Source organism: Carya illinoinensis, chromosome 6 (assembly GCF_018687715.1).
Source record: "Carya illinoinensis cultivar Pawnee chromosome 6, C.illinoinensisPawnee_v1, whole genome shotgun sequence".
NCBI lineage: Eukaryota > Viridiplantae > Streptophyta > Magnoliopsida > Fagales > Juglandaceae > Carya > Carya illinoinensis.
In genome coordinates this window covers 5970209-5984127 of record NC_056757.1, presented here as the reverse complement: position 1 = coordinate 5984127, position 13919 = coordinate 5970209, and positions in this window count along the sequence as shown.

The window sequence follows — 13919 nt, the reverse complement described above, 5'->3', positions numbered from 1 at the left end:
TTCCATTATTTGTGTTAGGAAAAATAAAATAAAAAAATAGACTATTAGACTTTTATCCATAGCAAGAGTACCATTTCCTCTGTAGGATGGGGGATGGATTCACTCTCTTTCTTTGAATGATGGGGGTTGGATACCCTCTCCTCTTTTGGAAGTTAGGAGATGATTATTCTCTATTTTTACAGTGTTAGATCTCTAAAAAAATGGGATGGAAATCTCTATTTTTACAGTCTCAAATCTCATTAGGTTTGTCAGTAAAATACTCATCACAAAAACATTTGTGTGTAGGGAAGCCCCAACAAGTTATTAATATTGACGATATGTTTCGTACACTTAAAGACCAGGCTCTCAGCAGTCGAGACCTTCGATCTCGTAGGCCTACAATCACAGAGAAAAGGGGTTGGCAAGAGGCGCCTTGTGTGGCTCGGGAAGCCTCCTATACCTAAGTCAATGATGATCCTCAGATAATACACGAAAGCGTGATATAGCAAGTAAATCCTTAGTGGAGAAAATTGATTCCAATCCCTTATCTGATGGTCGAGGAGCCCCTTTTATACCCAGCCCCTGAGGTTAGATGACCATACCCTGCGGCCTGGGTGAAAGGGTGTCCTCTCGAAGTCCGTTCCACTCTACTTCATTTTAATGTGGCGTGACTATCTAGATTAAGCAATTAAGGAGGCATGCTTTCCTTGTGAATTCATTTAATGCGACGTGATCTCATAGTGCTACTATCGAGTCTCGTCCCTTCCCTCTAGTCTGCTTTCCCTCTTGCTTTTTCTGGTTTAGCCTTCTGTCCTTTCGTAGTGTCCCATCCCGACCTAAATCCTTATGCCCGATTTACGCGAGTTTTGGCTGAGTGCCTGAAGGGCTTTGTAGGCTTGGGCCTGGCTTCTCGAACCCCCTGGGGTGCGGGGGACCCACCGGATGTTTGGTATGGGCCAGTCCTCATGGGCCTGAGGCCTGGAGGAAAAATCCCCCCAACAATTACTCCTCCAATTCTCATCAGACCAAACAGATGGGAATTTTCTCGTTTCAACCGAATGTTGTCACTCGTCATTTCTAACTTGTTGACTGGGTAAAATACTTGCCATCTGATCATTTCACGTGTCTAATCTCGGCCATCCCTTTGTTGTTCCAGATGTGGTTCCCCGAGGATTTGATCCTGGTATCCGATGACTGTCATGCTGTCTTTTCCGCAATACTAGCTGTCAGGCATTTCTTCTTTGTTGAGCAAATAATTTTTCCCATCGTGAGGGCATTTCCTTGTATGTGGCACCCTGCAAAGCCGCATAATTTGTTTGCCTGTCTACTCCTACATTGGCTAGGCATTATTTAGGTCGAACTTGGGTGGCTGACCTTTGCGACTGGTGATATCGTGTGGCACGTGAGCTAGGCTCGCCTAGAAATATTTACAAAGGTCGAGTAGTATTTACATAGGGGATTGAGCAGCATGTAAGGTTAAACCTTTGCAGAGGTCGAGCAATATGTATGACTGGGCTCGCCTAGATGAACCTTGCGCTGGGCAAGAGGAAGCCAAGTGACATGTAAGGCCGGCTGGCCTAGAAAACCTTTGCATAAGTTTTCACTGGAGGTTGACAGTATGTATGACCGGACTCGCCTTGTTAACCCTCGTGCTTAGCGAGAGGGGGCCGAGTGGCATGTAAGGCCGGGCTCACCCAAAAAACATTCTCATAAATTCTTTTCAAAGGTTGAGCGGTATGTATGACCGAACTCGTCGTGTTAACCCTCATGCATAGCGAGAGGGGGACGAGCAGCATGTAAGGCCAGGCTTGCCCAAAAAACCTTCGCATAAATTCTTTGTGGAGGTCAAGTGGTATGTATGACCAGACTTGCCTCGTTGACCCTCGCGCTTGGCGAGAGGGGGCCAAGCGGCATGTAAAGTCGGGCTCACTTAGAAAACCTTTGCATAAGTTCTTTGCAAAGGTTGAGCGGTATGTATGACCAAACTCGTCTTATTGACCATCACACTTGTGAGAAGAGGCCAAGTGGCATGTAAGGCCGGGCTCACCCAAAAAACCTTCGCATTCTTTGCGGAGGTCGAGCAATATGTATGGTCGAAGTCGCCACATTGACCCTAACACTTGGCGAGAGGGAGCCGAGCGGCATGTAAGGCTAGGCTCACCCAAAAAGCCTTCATATAAATTCTTTGCAGAGGTTGAGCGATATGTATGACCAAACTCGTCTTATTGACCCTCGCACTTGTGAGAAAGGGCCGAGTGGCATGTAAGGCCAGGCTCACCCAGAAAACCTTCGCATAAATTCTCTGCAGAGGTCGAGCAATATGTATTACTAAAGTCGCCACGTTGACCGTAATTCTTGGAGAGAGGGGCCAAGAGACATGTAAGGTTAGGCTCCCCCAGAAAACCTTCGCATAAATTCTTTGTGGAGGTCGAGCAGTATGTATAGCTTAACTCACCCCGTTGATTCTCATGCGTGGCAAGAGGGGGCCGTTTGTCAATGCTGCAAAAGCCAAACCAATCGGTGTAAATAATCACTGAAGTTTGCAAATGTCCACTAGCCGATGTGTAGAGAAGATGTGAGACATTATCCATTAGAGGAGGCGATCTTCCTATAGTTGTGTCGGGTAGTCTTGGCACTATCTCACACTCTACTAAGGGAGGGGTAGAGTCGCCTCAAGCCGCTCTCTCCCCATTTTTTCCCCAGGGGAGGTAATTAGTCGACGATCTTAGAGTCAGATTACACTTTGCCGCAACGGGATAGGGTAATCTGTTCGGGCAACCTCAAGACTAGTCCTGCTCTCCTTCGCAGGGGAGGTCGGGCTAACCCAGGGCTAGTCTCACTTGTTAACTCTCACGTGAAGGTAGTCTGTTCGAGCAGTATGTCTAATTGTACCTGCTCCTATCCATTGATACCATAGGGAAGGTAGATGAGGGCAGGGCTGGTGCCATGCCCACTCTTCGTCTTAGCAGAACGGGGTAATGTTCAAGCAACCTCAAGGCTGGATTCGCTCTCTCACGAGGGAGGATCAAGATGGCCTTTGGCTCATCTCACCCTTTGGTACCCCAAAGGAAGGTAAGCTATTTGAGCACTATTATCTGACTAGACATGCTCCCGTTGATCAATGCTCACGAGGAAGGTAAGGTGTGTCGTGCTATTGAGGACAGACCCACACTCTGCGGAGGGAGGGGTAGAGGCGCCTCAAACCGTTCTCTCCCCATTCATACCCTTAGGGGAGGTAATTAGTCGACAGCCTTAGAGCTGAATTACTCTTCATCGCAATGGGATGGGTAATCTATTTTGGCAACCTCAAGGCTGGTCCCGCTCTCATCCGTGGGGGAGTCAAGATAGTCTCACTTGTTGACTCTCATGTGGAGGTAGTCTGTTCAAGCAGTATGTCTGACTGGACTTACTCCCATCTGTTGATACCACAAGGAAGGCAGGTGAAGGCCAGGTTGGTGCCATGCCCACTCTTCATCGTGGCAGAATAGGGTAATATTTGGGCAACCTCAGGACTGGACCTGCTCTCCCCCAAGGGAGGGTCGAGATAGCCTTTGGCTCATCTCACCCTTTGGTACCCAAGGAAAGCTAAGTTATTCGGGCAATATGCATGACTGGACCGTTCCTATTGGTCGACGCTCATGAGGAAGGTAAAGTGTGTCGGGCTGTTTGAGGAAAGACCTGCACTCCGATATAGGAGGGATAAAGTAGTCTTCAGCCTTACAGATTCCTTTGTTGCCCTACAATGAGGTAATTGGTAGGTGAAACTTTGACATTGAATGAGGTTTTTGTCGATGAAGATCCATTAAGTGAATTCCTGAAAAAGACTAGCATTTTTTCATTAAAGTAGAGTTTATACAATGGGGAATGAAATGTACAAAATTACGAGAGTATCTGGATTGCTTTTTGTTTTCCTTATATGCGCCCATCTCCCCTCCTCCAGTCAGGACAGTTCGCATCTTTGACAAGAGCTTGTCACGGCTTTATGAGAGGTGCATATTCACATTGCATGTCATCCCATTTTTCTTTGGCTTTATATCCTATAGGTAACATTCGTGTGCCAAGGCCTACTCTCCTTGAATCTCTAGGTGATCGCGTTGATGGAAATTTTACCTTCAGGTGATAGGTGGAAGTGATCTCCTTCAACTTGTTGAGGGTTAGAAAACCGATGATGGCGTTGTATGAGGAAGTGGCTCTTACCACCAGGAAATCGACCATAACAGGGGTAGTGCAAGTAGTGCTGCTTACTAAGACAGACAAAGTGATCATTCCAACCGATTGGACTGTCTCTTCAGATAAGCCTTTGAATGGCATTGGGCGTAGTAGAAGTCGGGCTATGTCTATCCTCATAAGGGTAAACGCCTCCAAGAACAAAATATCCACTGAACTACCGTTGTCGATGAGAATCCTCTTTGTGGTGAAGTTGGCGATTTACATGGTCACCACTAACACGTTATCGTGTGGATAGAGGACTCCTTCCTCTTCAGCTTCTCTGAAGGAGATCACGAGGGCAGGTTCAACCCTTCGATACTTAGTGAGGTGGTAAGAGGCTGAGTAGACTTTTCGGTAATGTACTTCTCTAGTGTGTCTTTCTTCCATATGAATTTGCCCCTTCACTAGTGAAACCCCTTGCTATGGTTCAAATCTCCCCCATTGGGGGTATCTCAAGGCTGTTGCGGGGGAGTGCACGGAGGTTCTCGCTCGATCTCCCTTCTCCTTGATCTTTCCGCTCTCCATTGTCGACATCCCCTGTCGAGGCTCCATTCTCGTTGGGATAGGGGGTCTTGGTGCTGTTCAGTCATGTCTGTACAATGTGTTCCTTGAGGTAGGCTCCTCTTTCGTCACCTCTCATGGCTTTTGGTCAACTTTGTCACGAACATGGCCTTTGGTTGGTGCTTTCCCCTTTCGGTTCACTCGCTCCAACTCTTTACTCCCTGGTTCGGCAAGGGCGTAGAGGATGTCCTCGGCATTTATAAAGTTATCAGCCAGGTCCATGAATTCTTGGAGAGTCGTGAGGGTTTTCTTGGTCAATTCTACCATGAATGCGGACTGGGGACATACTCCCCCCCAGGAGTGCTGTCAGAGTAATCTTCTCATTCTGGTCCTCTGCTATCATGCAGTCCTTATTGAACCTGGCTAGATAGGCTTTCAGGCTCTCGTCTTCCCTCTACTTGGTAGTGAGGAGGAATGCCGCAGGGCGCCTCCTCCTTCTGTTGGCCATGAAGTGGGTGAGGAACAATCGGGCCAACTCGTCGAAGTTCTCTATAGAGCCTAGCGTCAGGAAGCCGAATCATGTCCTCGCTGGTCCCCTTAAAGTTAACAGGAAGGCCTAGCAAGGCACCTCCTCGAGAAACCCATGCAGAGTCATGTAGGCCTTGAAAGTTTCACAATGCTCCACTAGGTCTCGAGTTTTGTCATATACTTCCATTGGGAGAACTTGTAACTTTGACGGTAGTGGGACTGGCATCACCTTCACGCTGTATGGTAAGCCCGTGCTAACGAGCAGCTGGTCTACTAACTACGAGCTACCCACCCTCCTCATCACCTCCTCATATTTCCCTTAGAGGTTGTGGAGCTTGTTGCCCAGATGACTAACACAAGAGGGGGAGTGAATTGAGTTGTATTAAAAAAAATAACAATTATAAATCAAATATGTAATATAAAATATAAACAAAATATGAAATAACAATAAATATAAAGAGTAAGGGTAAGAGAGAAGCAAACTCAGTATGTTAACGAGATTCGGTCCCACTGCCTACGTCCTCGCCTCAAGCTACCCCTTGAGGATTTCCAAATTCACTATTCAACCTCCTTCAGGTGGAGATAGAAACCTATTACACCTTTGAACAAAACCGCTATAAAGGATCCGTGTAGAACACCCTCTACACTTGCAATCACCTTACACGTAGTGATTTAACTATTCCCCGTGTAGAATACTTTCTACACGCACAAGGGTTATACACACTCTTTTTCTGATACAAGAGCTGATAGTGGGTAGGTTATCAGAAAACACTCCTCAATGAGTGAAATAAGAACAATACAGCGCAAACTATATCTCTCAAAATGAACAAGGATTAAGGCTCAATGCTTAGAGAAGAGAGAATGAAAGCCTTGAATGAATGTTGTATGCTCTTGGTGTTGTAAATGTGAAGCTCTCAAATGATCTATTTATAGACATATGAGACTTCATATTCAAATTAAAAAAGATTCACATGTCAAAAACAACATCATTAACTTTTTAAAAAAATTCAAATAAAAGGTTCTTCTTTTTCAATTGTCAAAGACAACATCATTCACTTTTTCAAAAAAATCAAACCTAATATTTTACTTTTGGCATATGACAAAAGGAGCACACTTTCATTTTCAAAAAATTCAAACCTAATCTTTTACTTTTTACATATGACAAAAGGAGCACACTTTCCTTTTCAAAAAAATTCAAACCTAATCTTTTACTTTTTGTATATGACAAAAGGAGCAGACTTTACTTTTCAAAATTTTCAAACAAAATCATCTACCTTTTGTATAAGTCTAAAAAAACATCAATCACTTTTAAAAATATTCAAATAAAACATGCACATGTGAAAGATGACAATCAATCATCTTTAATATTTTCAAAATCCAACCCTTTAATCAAGGCATGCACATGCAAAAGATAACAATCAATCATCTTTCAAAATTTTCAAATTTAATTTTCAAAAATATTCATGCACATGTAGAAAATGTATTTTAATGTTTTATGATAAAATATTAATTTTGAGCATTAATCCTAATTTCGAATTTTAAGAGATTTACAACATTACTCTATGACTTTAATATGAACTTGTTTCCTTCTTGCTCATGCTTGGTTCTTTGATGTGCTTGATTCCATTATGTGAACAACTTGAGCTTGAAACTCTTTTATTCTTTGAATTCATTTGTTATCATCAAAATCCATGTGTAGATTTATAATCACATGAAACTTGAAACCTTGGGTTCAACAATCTCCCCCTTTTTGATGATGACAAATACGTGATAGAACTTGAAACCTGTATTAATACTTAAGCTCCCCCTGAAAATATGCGTTAGTTTTTCAAGTAAAAGTATAAATATAATTCCAAGCATATATAACAAGTTTAGCAATTTAAACAATGTTAATGTTCTAGTCTAAAACTTCTCCTCCTTTTGGCATCATTAAAAAGGATCCGCAACAAGTAAATGGACCTGAAGAAAACGGTGCGTTAGTAGACACTGTAGATAGTTAAAAAAAATAAATAAATTTCATCCGTCCGTGATCCGACAAGTACGGCTGGAGATTTGAAAAAATCACCTGATGTTGTTGACAAACGAGATTGAAGGCTCCGAGTTTTTAAAAAATGTCATTTTCACCGATCGGGAAAAAATACATTGCTCTTTAACTTGGATGATAGCTTGTCTTGTTCTTTATGCTATCTCTATAAAATCAGTCCTGAAGTTCATCCAATCCGCATCAAGTTTTCATCTCATCTCTATAACTCATCTGCATTCCTTCAACATTCTCGTTTTAAGCTTTCTATTCTTTTCTCAATGGCTCATTCTTCTAACATTTCTCTATATCCATCCATGAGGCATTCTGCATCTCAACCTCCTGTCCTTTCTGCAGCTGCCATTGGTGCCATGTTGCAGCAAGAAAATAATAATCTGATTAATAAGTCAGATTCTGATGCTATTTATGACTTGGTGAGTCTTGAGACTCGCTACTCTTCCTCTATTGTTGCTTTTTCTCAGCGGCTACAAGCCAAAAATCACGAAGTTGAAAAGCTCAAAGAACAAATTGTTGTACTTCAACGAATTGTTCAAGAGTCTCACACAAGGGAAGGAATCATTCGGCAGAAGAATAAACAGTTGAAATCTTTATTAGATTCTTCATTCCGCTTGCCGGTTCCCATGGATAAGAATGACATGATATTGTATGAAGAGAATGAGCGTCTCAAACATGAGGCTAAGAATCTCAAGTTTATGTAAAAGTATTTAAAAAATCTATCTCTATTTTTATTGACTCTGATCTATCTTTTAAGAGATATTCATAGCATGCATCATATCTATTTCTCTTCTGATCATACATAATCTATCTTCTGGTAAAGGTTTTGTGAAAATATCTGCTAACTGATCGTGTGTGTTTGTGAAATCTAATATTATATCGACTTTTTGCACATGATCTCGAAGAAAATGATACATTATTTCAATATGCTTAGTTCTAGAATGTTGTATTGGGTTCTTTGAAAGATTTATAGCACTTGTATTATCACATTTGATTGGAATGTGATTATACATGAGTTTAAAATCTTCAAGTTGTTGCTTCATGTAGAGAACTTGAGCACAACAACTACCCGCAGCAACATATTCTGCCTCAGCAGTAGATAGTGCAACAAAATTTTGCTTTTTACTAAACCAGGAAACTAGTGCATGACCTAAGAAATGACATGCTCCACTAGTGTTTTTTCGATCTATTTTACAGCCAGCATAATCTGTATCTGTGTAACTGATTAGATCGAAAGATGTGTGCTTAGGGTACCATAACCCTAGGTTAATTGTACCACTAAGATATCTAAGAATGCGCTTAACTGCAATTAAATGTGATTCTTTTAGAGATGATTGAAAGCATGCACATAAGCACACACTAAGCATAATATCTGGTCTACTGGCTGTTAAATATAATAAGCTACCAATCATACCTCGATATATCTTTGAGTCAACTGGCTTACCGGATTCATCTTTATCAAGTTTAGTTGATGGGCTCATTGGTGTTCCAATTTCCTTAACATTTTCCATCGCAAACTTCTTCAGTAATTCCTTAATATATTTTGATTGATTGATGAATGTCCCACTTTTTGCTTACTTGATTTGCAATCCAAGAAAGAATGTAAGTTCTCCCATCATGCTCATCTCAAATTCTTCCTGCATAGTCTTAGCAAAAACTTGACACATATTTTCATTAGTAGCACCGAATATTATATCATCAACATAAATCTGAATCAAAAGAATATCATCATTTTCATATTTAATGAAAAGAGTTGTGTCGATTTTTCCTCTTGAAAAACCTTTTTCAATCAAGAAACCACTAAGTCTCTCGTATCAAGCTCTAGGAGCTTGTTTAAGTCCATATAGTACTTTTGTGAGTTTGAAAACATGATTTAGGGAAATATGATTTTCAAAACCTGGAGGTTGCTCAACATATACCTCTTCATTTATAAAACCATTTAAGAAAGCACTTTTAACATCCATTTGAAAAAGTTTGAAATCTTTATAACAAGCATATGCAAGTAGCATTCGAATAGCTTCTAATCTTGCGACAGGTGCATATGTCTCATCATAATTGATTCCTTCTTCTTGATTAAAACTTTGGGCTACAAGTCGAGCCTTATTTCTAGTAATGACTCCGGACTCATCTTTCTTGTTTCTAAAAACCCATTTTGTTCCAATAATAGTATGATTTTTAGGTCTAGGAACAAGTGTCCAAACATCATTTCTTTCAAATTGATTCAACTCTTCTTGCATAACTAGAATCCAAGATTCATCAAGAAGTACGTCATCAATATTTTTGGGTTCAATTTGAGATAGAAAAGCAGTATGATTGCAAATATTTCTAAGAGATGATCGAGTACTTACACCTTGTGAAGGTTCTCCCAAAATTTGTTCCACTGGATGATCTTTCACAAATTTTCACTGTTTAGTTGCATCTTGTATTAAATTTTGATGATCTTTCCTGATGGCTCCATGTTGAACTTCCTCTATTGTTTTCTCTTTGTTGAAATTGAGACTTTCCGTGTTATTTATACTTCCTGTTTCTTCATCAATAGATTTCTTGAAGAGTGGAGAATTAGATTCATCAAATACTACATGCATAGATTCTTGTACAGTCAAAGTCTTTTTATTGAATACTCTATAAGCTTTACTATTAGTAGAATACCCGAGAAAGATACCTTCATCAGATTTTGCATCAAACTTGCCTAAATTATCCCTGTCATTCAAAATAAAACATTTGCATCCAAATACATGAAAGTAACCAATGTTGGGCTTTTTCTCATTTCAAAGCTCATAGGGAGTTTTATCTAACTTAGACCTTAGCATAACTCTATTTATAACATAACATGCAGTACTTACCGCTTCGGCCCAAAAATAACTAGGCAAGTTGTTCTCATTGAGCATTGTTCTTGCCATCTCTTGAAGAGATATATTTTTCCTCTCTACTACCCCATTTTGTTGAGGAGTTCGAGGAGCAGAAAAATTATGCACAAAACCATTTTCATCACAAAATGTTTCAATATTTTTATTAACAAACTCTTTTTCCCTATCACTTCGGATACTTGAAATAGTATAGCCCTTTTCATTTTGAATTCTCTTGTATAACTTGGTAAAGACATTATGTGCCTCATCTTTATGAGCAAGAAAGATGACCCAAGTATATCTAGAGAAATCATCAACAATAACAAATGTATAATATTTTCCTCCTAGACTTGCAACTCTATTTGGTCCAAAAAGATCCATGTGTATCAGTTGCAATAGTCTAGTAGTGGAAATATGTTTCTTAGTTTTAAAAGAAGTTTGTGTTTGTTTACCAAATTAACATGCATCACAAATTTTGTCTTTAAGAAAATTTGTTTTTGGTAAACCTCTCACAAGATCATTTTTTGAAAGTTTGAAAATAAGTTCCATGTTGGCATGACCTAATCTTCTATGCCATAACCAACTAGTTTTATTTTGAACTGAAAAGCAAATAGCATCTTGTGAAGTAATTTCTTCAAAATCAATTGTATAAACATTATTGTTTCTAAAAGCAATAAAACAAATATTACAATCATGATCATTCAAAATAATGCACTTATCCATTTTGAAAGTAACTGTAAATCCTTTATCACATAATTGACTTATGCTCAAAAGATTATGTTTTAGACCTTCAACAAGTAGAACATCTTCAATTATGAGAGAAGATTCATTACCAATTTTACCTATTCCCACAATCTTCCCTTTCGAGTTGTCTCCAAATGTCACGTGTCCTTCTTCTTTAGATCTAAGATCAAAGAACTTAATCTTGTCTCCTGTCATGTGTCTTGAACATCCACTATCTAAAAACCACTTGTTTTTGCTTGTAGATGACTTCATGCATGCCTATAAAAACACTTAAAATGATTTTTCTTAGTACCCAAGTTCTTTGGGTCCTTTATTTATTAGTATTAGAAGAAACAAGATTTTTAGGTACCCATATGGCCCTAACAGTCATTGTATGATTTCTTCTAATAGGACAAGTATGATAATTATGACTATTTCTATTGCAGAAATTGCAAATAGCATGTGACATATATGAAGAACTTGAATGATTATAATAATATCTTTTTTTGACAAAATTATTTTTATGAAAAGAATTTTGATTATTGGTCTTTGATATAGAAGGATTATCAAAGAAATTTTTATAAGGTTTGTATTTTTGTTTTGGCATATATCCCAAGTCTGCCTTGTCAAAAACACATCTTTGACTACCAAGAAGTTTTTCAAAATTTCTTTTTCCATTCGTAAAGTTTTCAACAATATTTTCTAAATCGGTTTTCTTCTTATTCAATTCAAGATTTTCATCTTTCAAAATGATATTTTCTTTTTTTAAAATATCAATTTCATTTGTTAAAGAAAAATTTTTCTTTTTCAAAACAGTATATTTGATACCCAATTTTTTAAATTCCTCATATACCTCTTCTAAAACATTTTGCACTTTTTCATATGAAGGATCTTCAATATTATCAAGATTTGTTACCTCAATGTCATCTTTAACCATAAGACAAAGATTTGCTGATTCTTCATTGCTTGCTTCACTATCTGAGCTACTTGAATCATCATCCCATGTACCTTTCATTGCTTTCTTGCCCTTGATTCAATCTTTCTTTAGCAGAGGACAATCTGGCTTGATATAACCAGGCTTATTACATTTATAACAAATTAAAGTGTCATTTTTACCTGAATCTTTCTTGGAAAACTTTTTGAAAGATTTCCTCGGAGGAATTTTATTTTTCTTTAAGAACCTTTGAATTCTTCTTGTTATCATCGCAACTTCTTCATCTTTGTCTTCATTTTCCTCATCTTCATCACTTTCACTTTCATGAGGAACAGTTTTAAGTGCCAAGCTCTTCTTTGGCTTTCCTTCTTCTTCTCCTCTTTTCAATGTGTACTTATGGGTGATAAGTGACCCGATGAGTTCATTCATTTCGAGCTTCTTGAGGTCTCTAGCTTCAAGAATCGCTGTCACTTTTGATTCCCAGCGTTTTGGTAGAGAGTTGAGAATTTTTCTTACTATCTCCACCTTGGAATAAACTTTGCCAAGAGCTGTCAAGCTGTTTATGATGTTAGTAAAACGAGTGTACATACTAGAAATAGATTCATCATCATTCATCTTAAACATTTCATATTCATGAGTAAGAATATAAATTTTTTGATTCCTTGACTTGCGAAATTCCTTCATAAGTAACTTCCAAGTTATCCCAAATTTCTTTTGCCGTAGCACAAGTCATTATTCTATTAAACTCATTTCCATTGAGAGCATTAAATAATAAATTCATAGCAGTTAAATTCAAAGTATAAAGTCTATCGTCTTCACGATCAAACTCTTCTTCTTCCTTTTTGACCTTTACTCCATCAACCACTTTTGTTGGAATATAAGGTCCATTTACAATACATTTCCAGATTTCTCGACCTTAATCCTGAAGGAATATTCTCATTCTAATTTTTCAAAATGAGTAATTATCTCTACAAAAGAGTGGAGGCCGACTGCTAGATTGACCTTCACCAAATGAAACTGAAATGTTAGCCATAAGATCTTAACTCAAAAGATAGTTAATCTTATAATAGAGCTCTTAGCTCTGATACCAATTGTTGCCCAGATGACTAACACAAGAGGGGGAGTGAATTGAGTTGTATTAAAAAAAAAAACAATTATAAATCAAATATATAATATAAAATATAAACAAAATATGAAATAACAATAAATATAAAGAGTAAGGGTAAGAGAGAAGCAAATTCAGTATGTTAACGAGGTTCGGCCCCACTACCTACGTCCTCGCCTCAAGCTACCCCTTGAGGATTCCCAAATTCAATATTCAACCTCCTTCAGGTGGAGATAGAAACCTATTACACCTTTGAACAAAACCGCTACAAAGGATCCGTGTAGAACACCCTCTACACTTGCAATCACCTTACACGTGGTGATTCAACTATTTCCCGTGTAGAATACTTTCTACACGCATAAGGGTTATACACACTCTTTTTCTAATACAAGAGCTGATAGTGGGTAGGTTATCAGAAAATACTCCTCAATGAGTGAAATAAGAATAATACAACGCAAACTATATCTTTCAAAATGAACAAGAATTAAGGCTCAATGCTTAGAGAAGAGAGAATGAAAGTTTTGAATGAATGTTGTATGCTCTTGGTGTTGTAAATGTGAAACTCTCAAATGATCTATTTATAGGCATATGAGACTTCATATTCAAATTAAAAAAGATTCACATGTCAAAAACAACATCATTCACTTTTTAAAAAAATTCAAATAAAAGGTTCTTCTTTTTCAATTGTCAAAGACAACATCATTCACTTTTTCAAAAAAATCAAACCTAATATTTTACTTTTGGCATATGACAAAAGGAGCACACTTTCATTTTCAAAAAATTCAAACCTAATCTTTTACTTTTTACATATGACAAAAGGAGCACACTTTCCTTTTCAAAAAAATTCAAACCTAATCTTTTATTTTTTGTATATGACAAAAGGAGCATACTTTACTTTTCAAAATTTTCAAACAAAATCATCTACATTTTGTATAAGTCTAAAAAAGTATCAATCACTTTTGAAAATATTCAAATAAAACATGCACATGTGAAAGATGACAATCAATCATCTTTAACATTTTCAAAATTCAACCCTTTAATCAAGGCATGCACATGCAA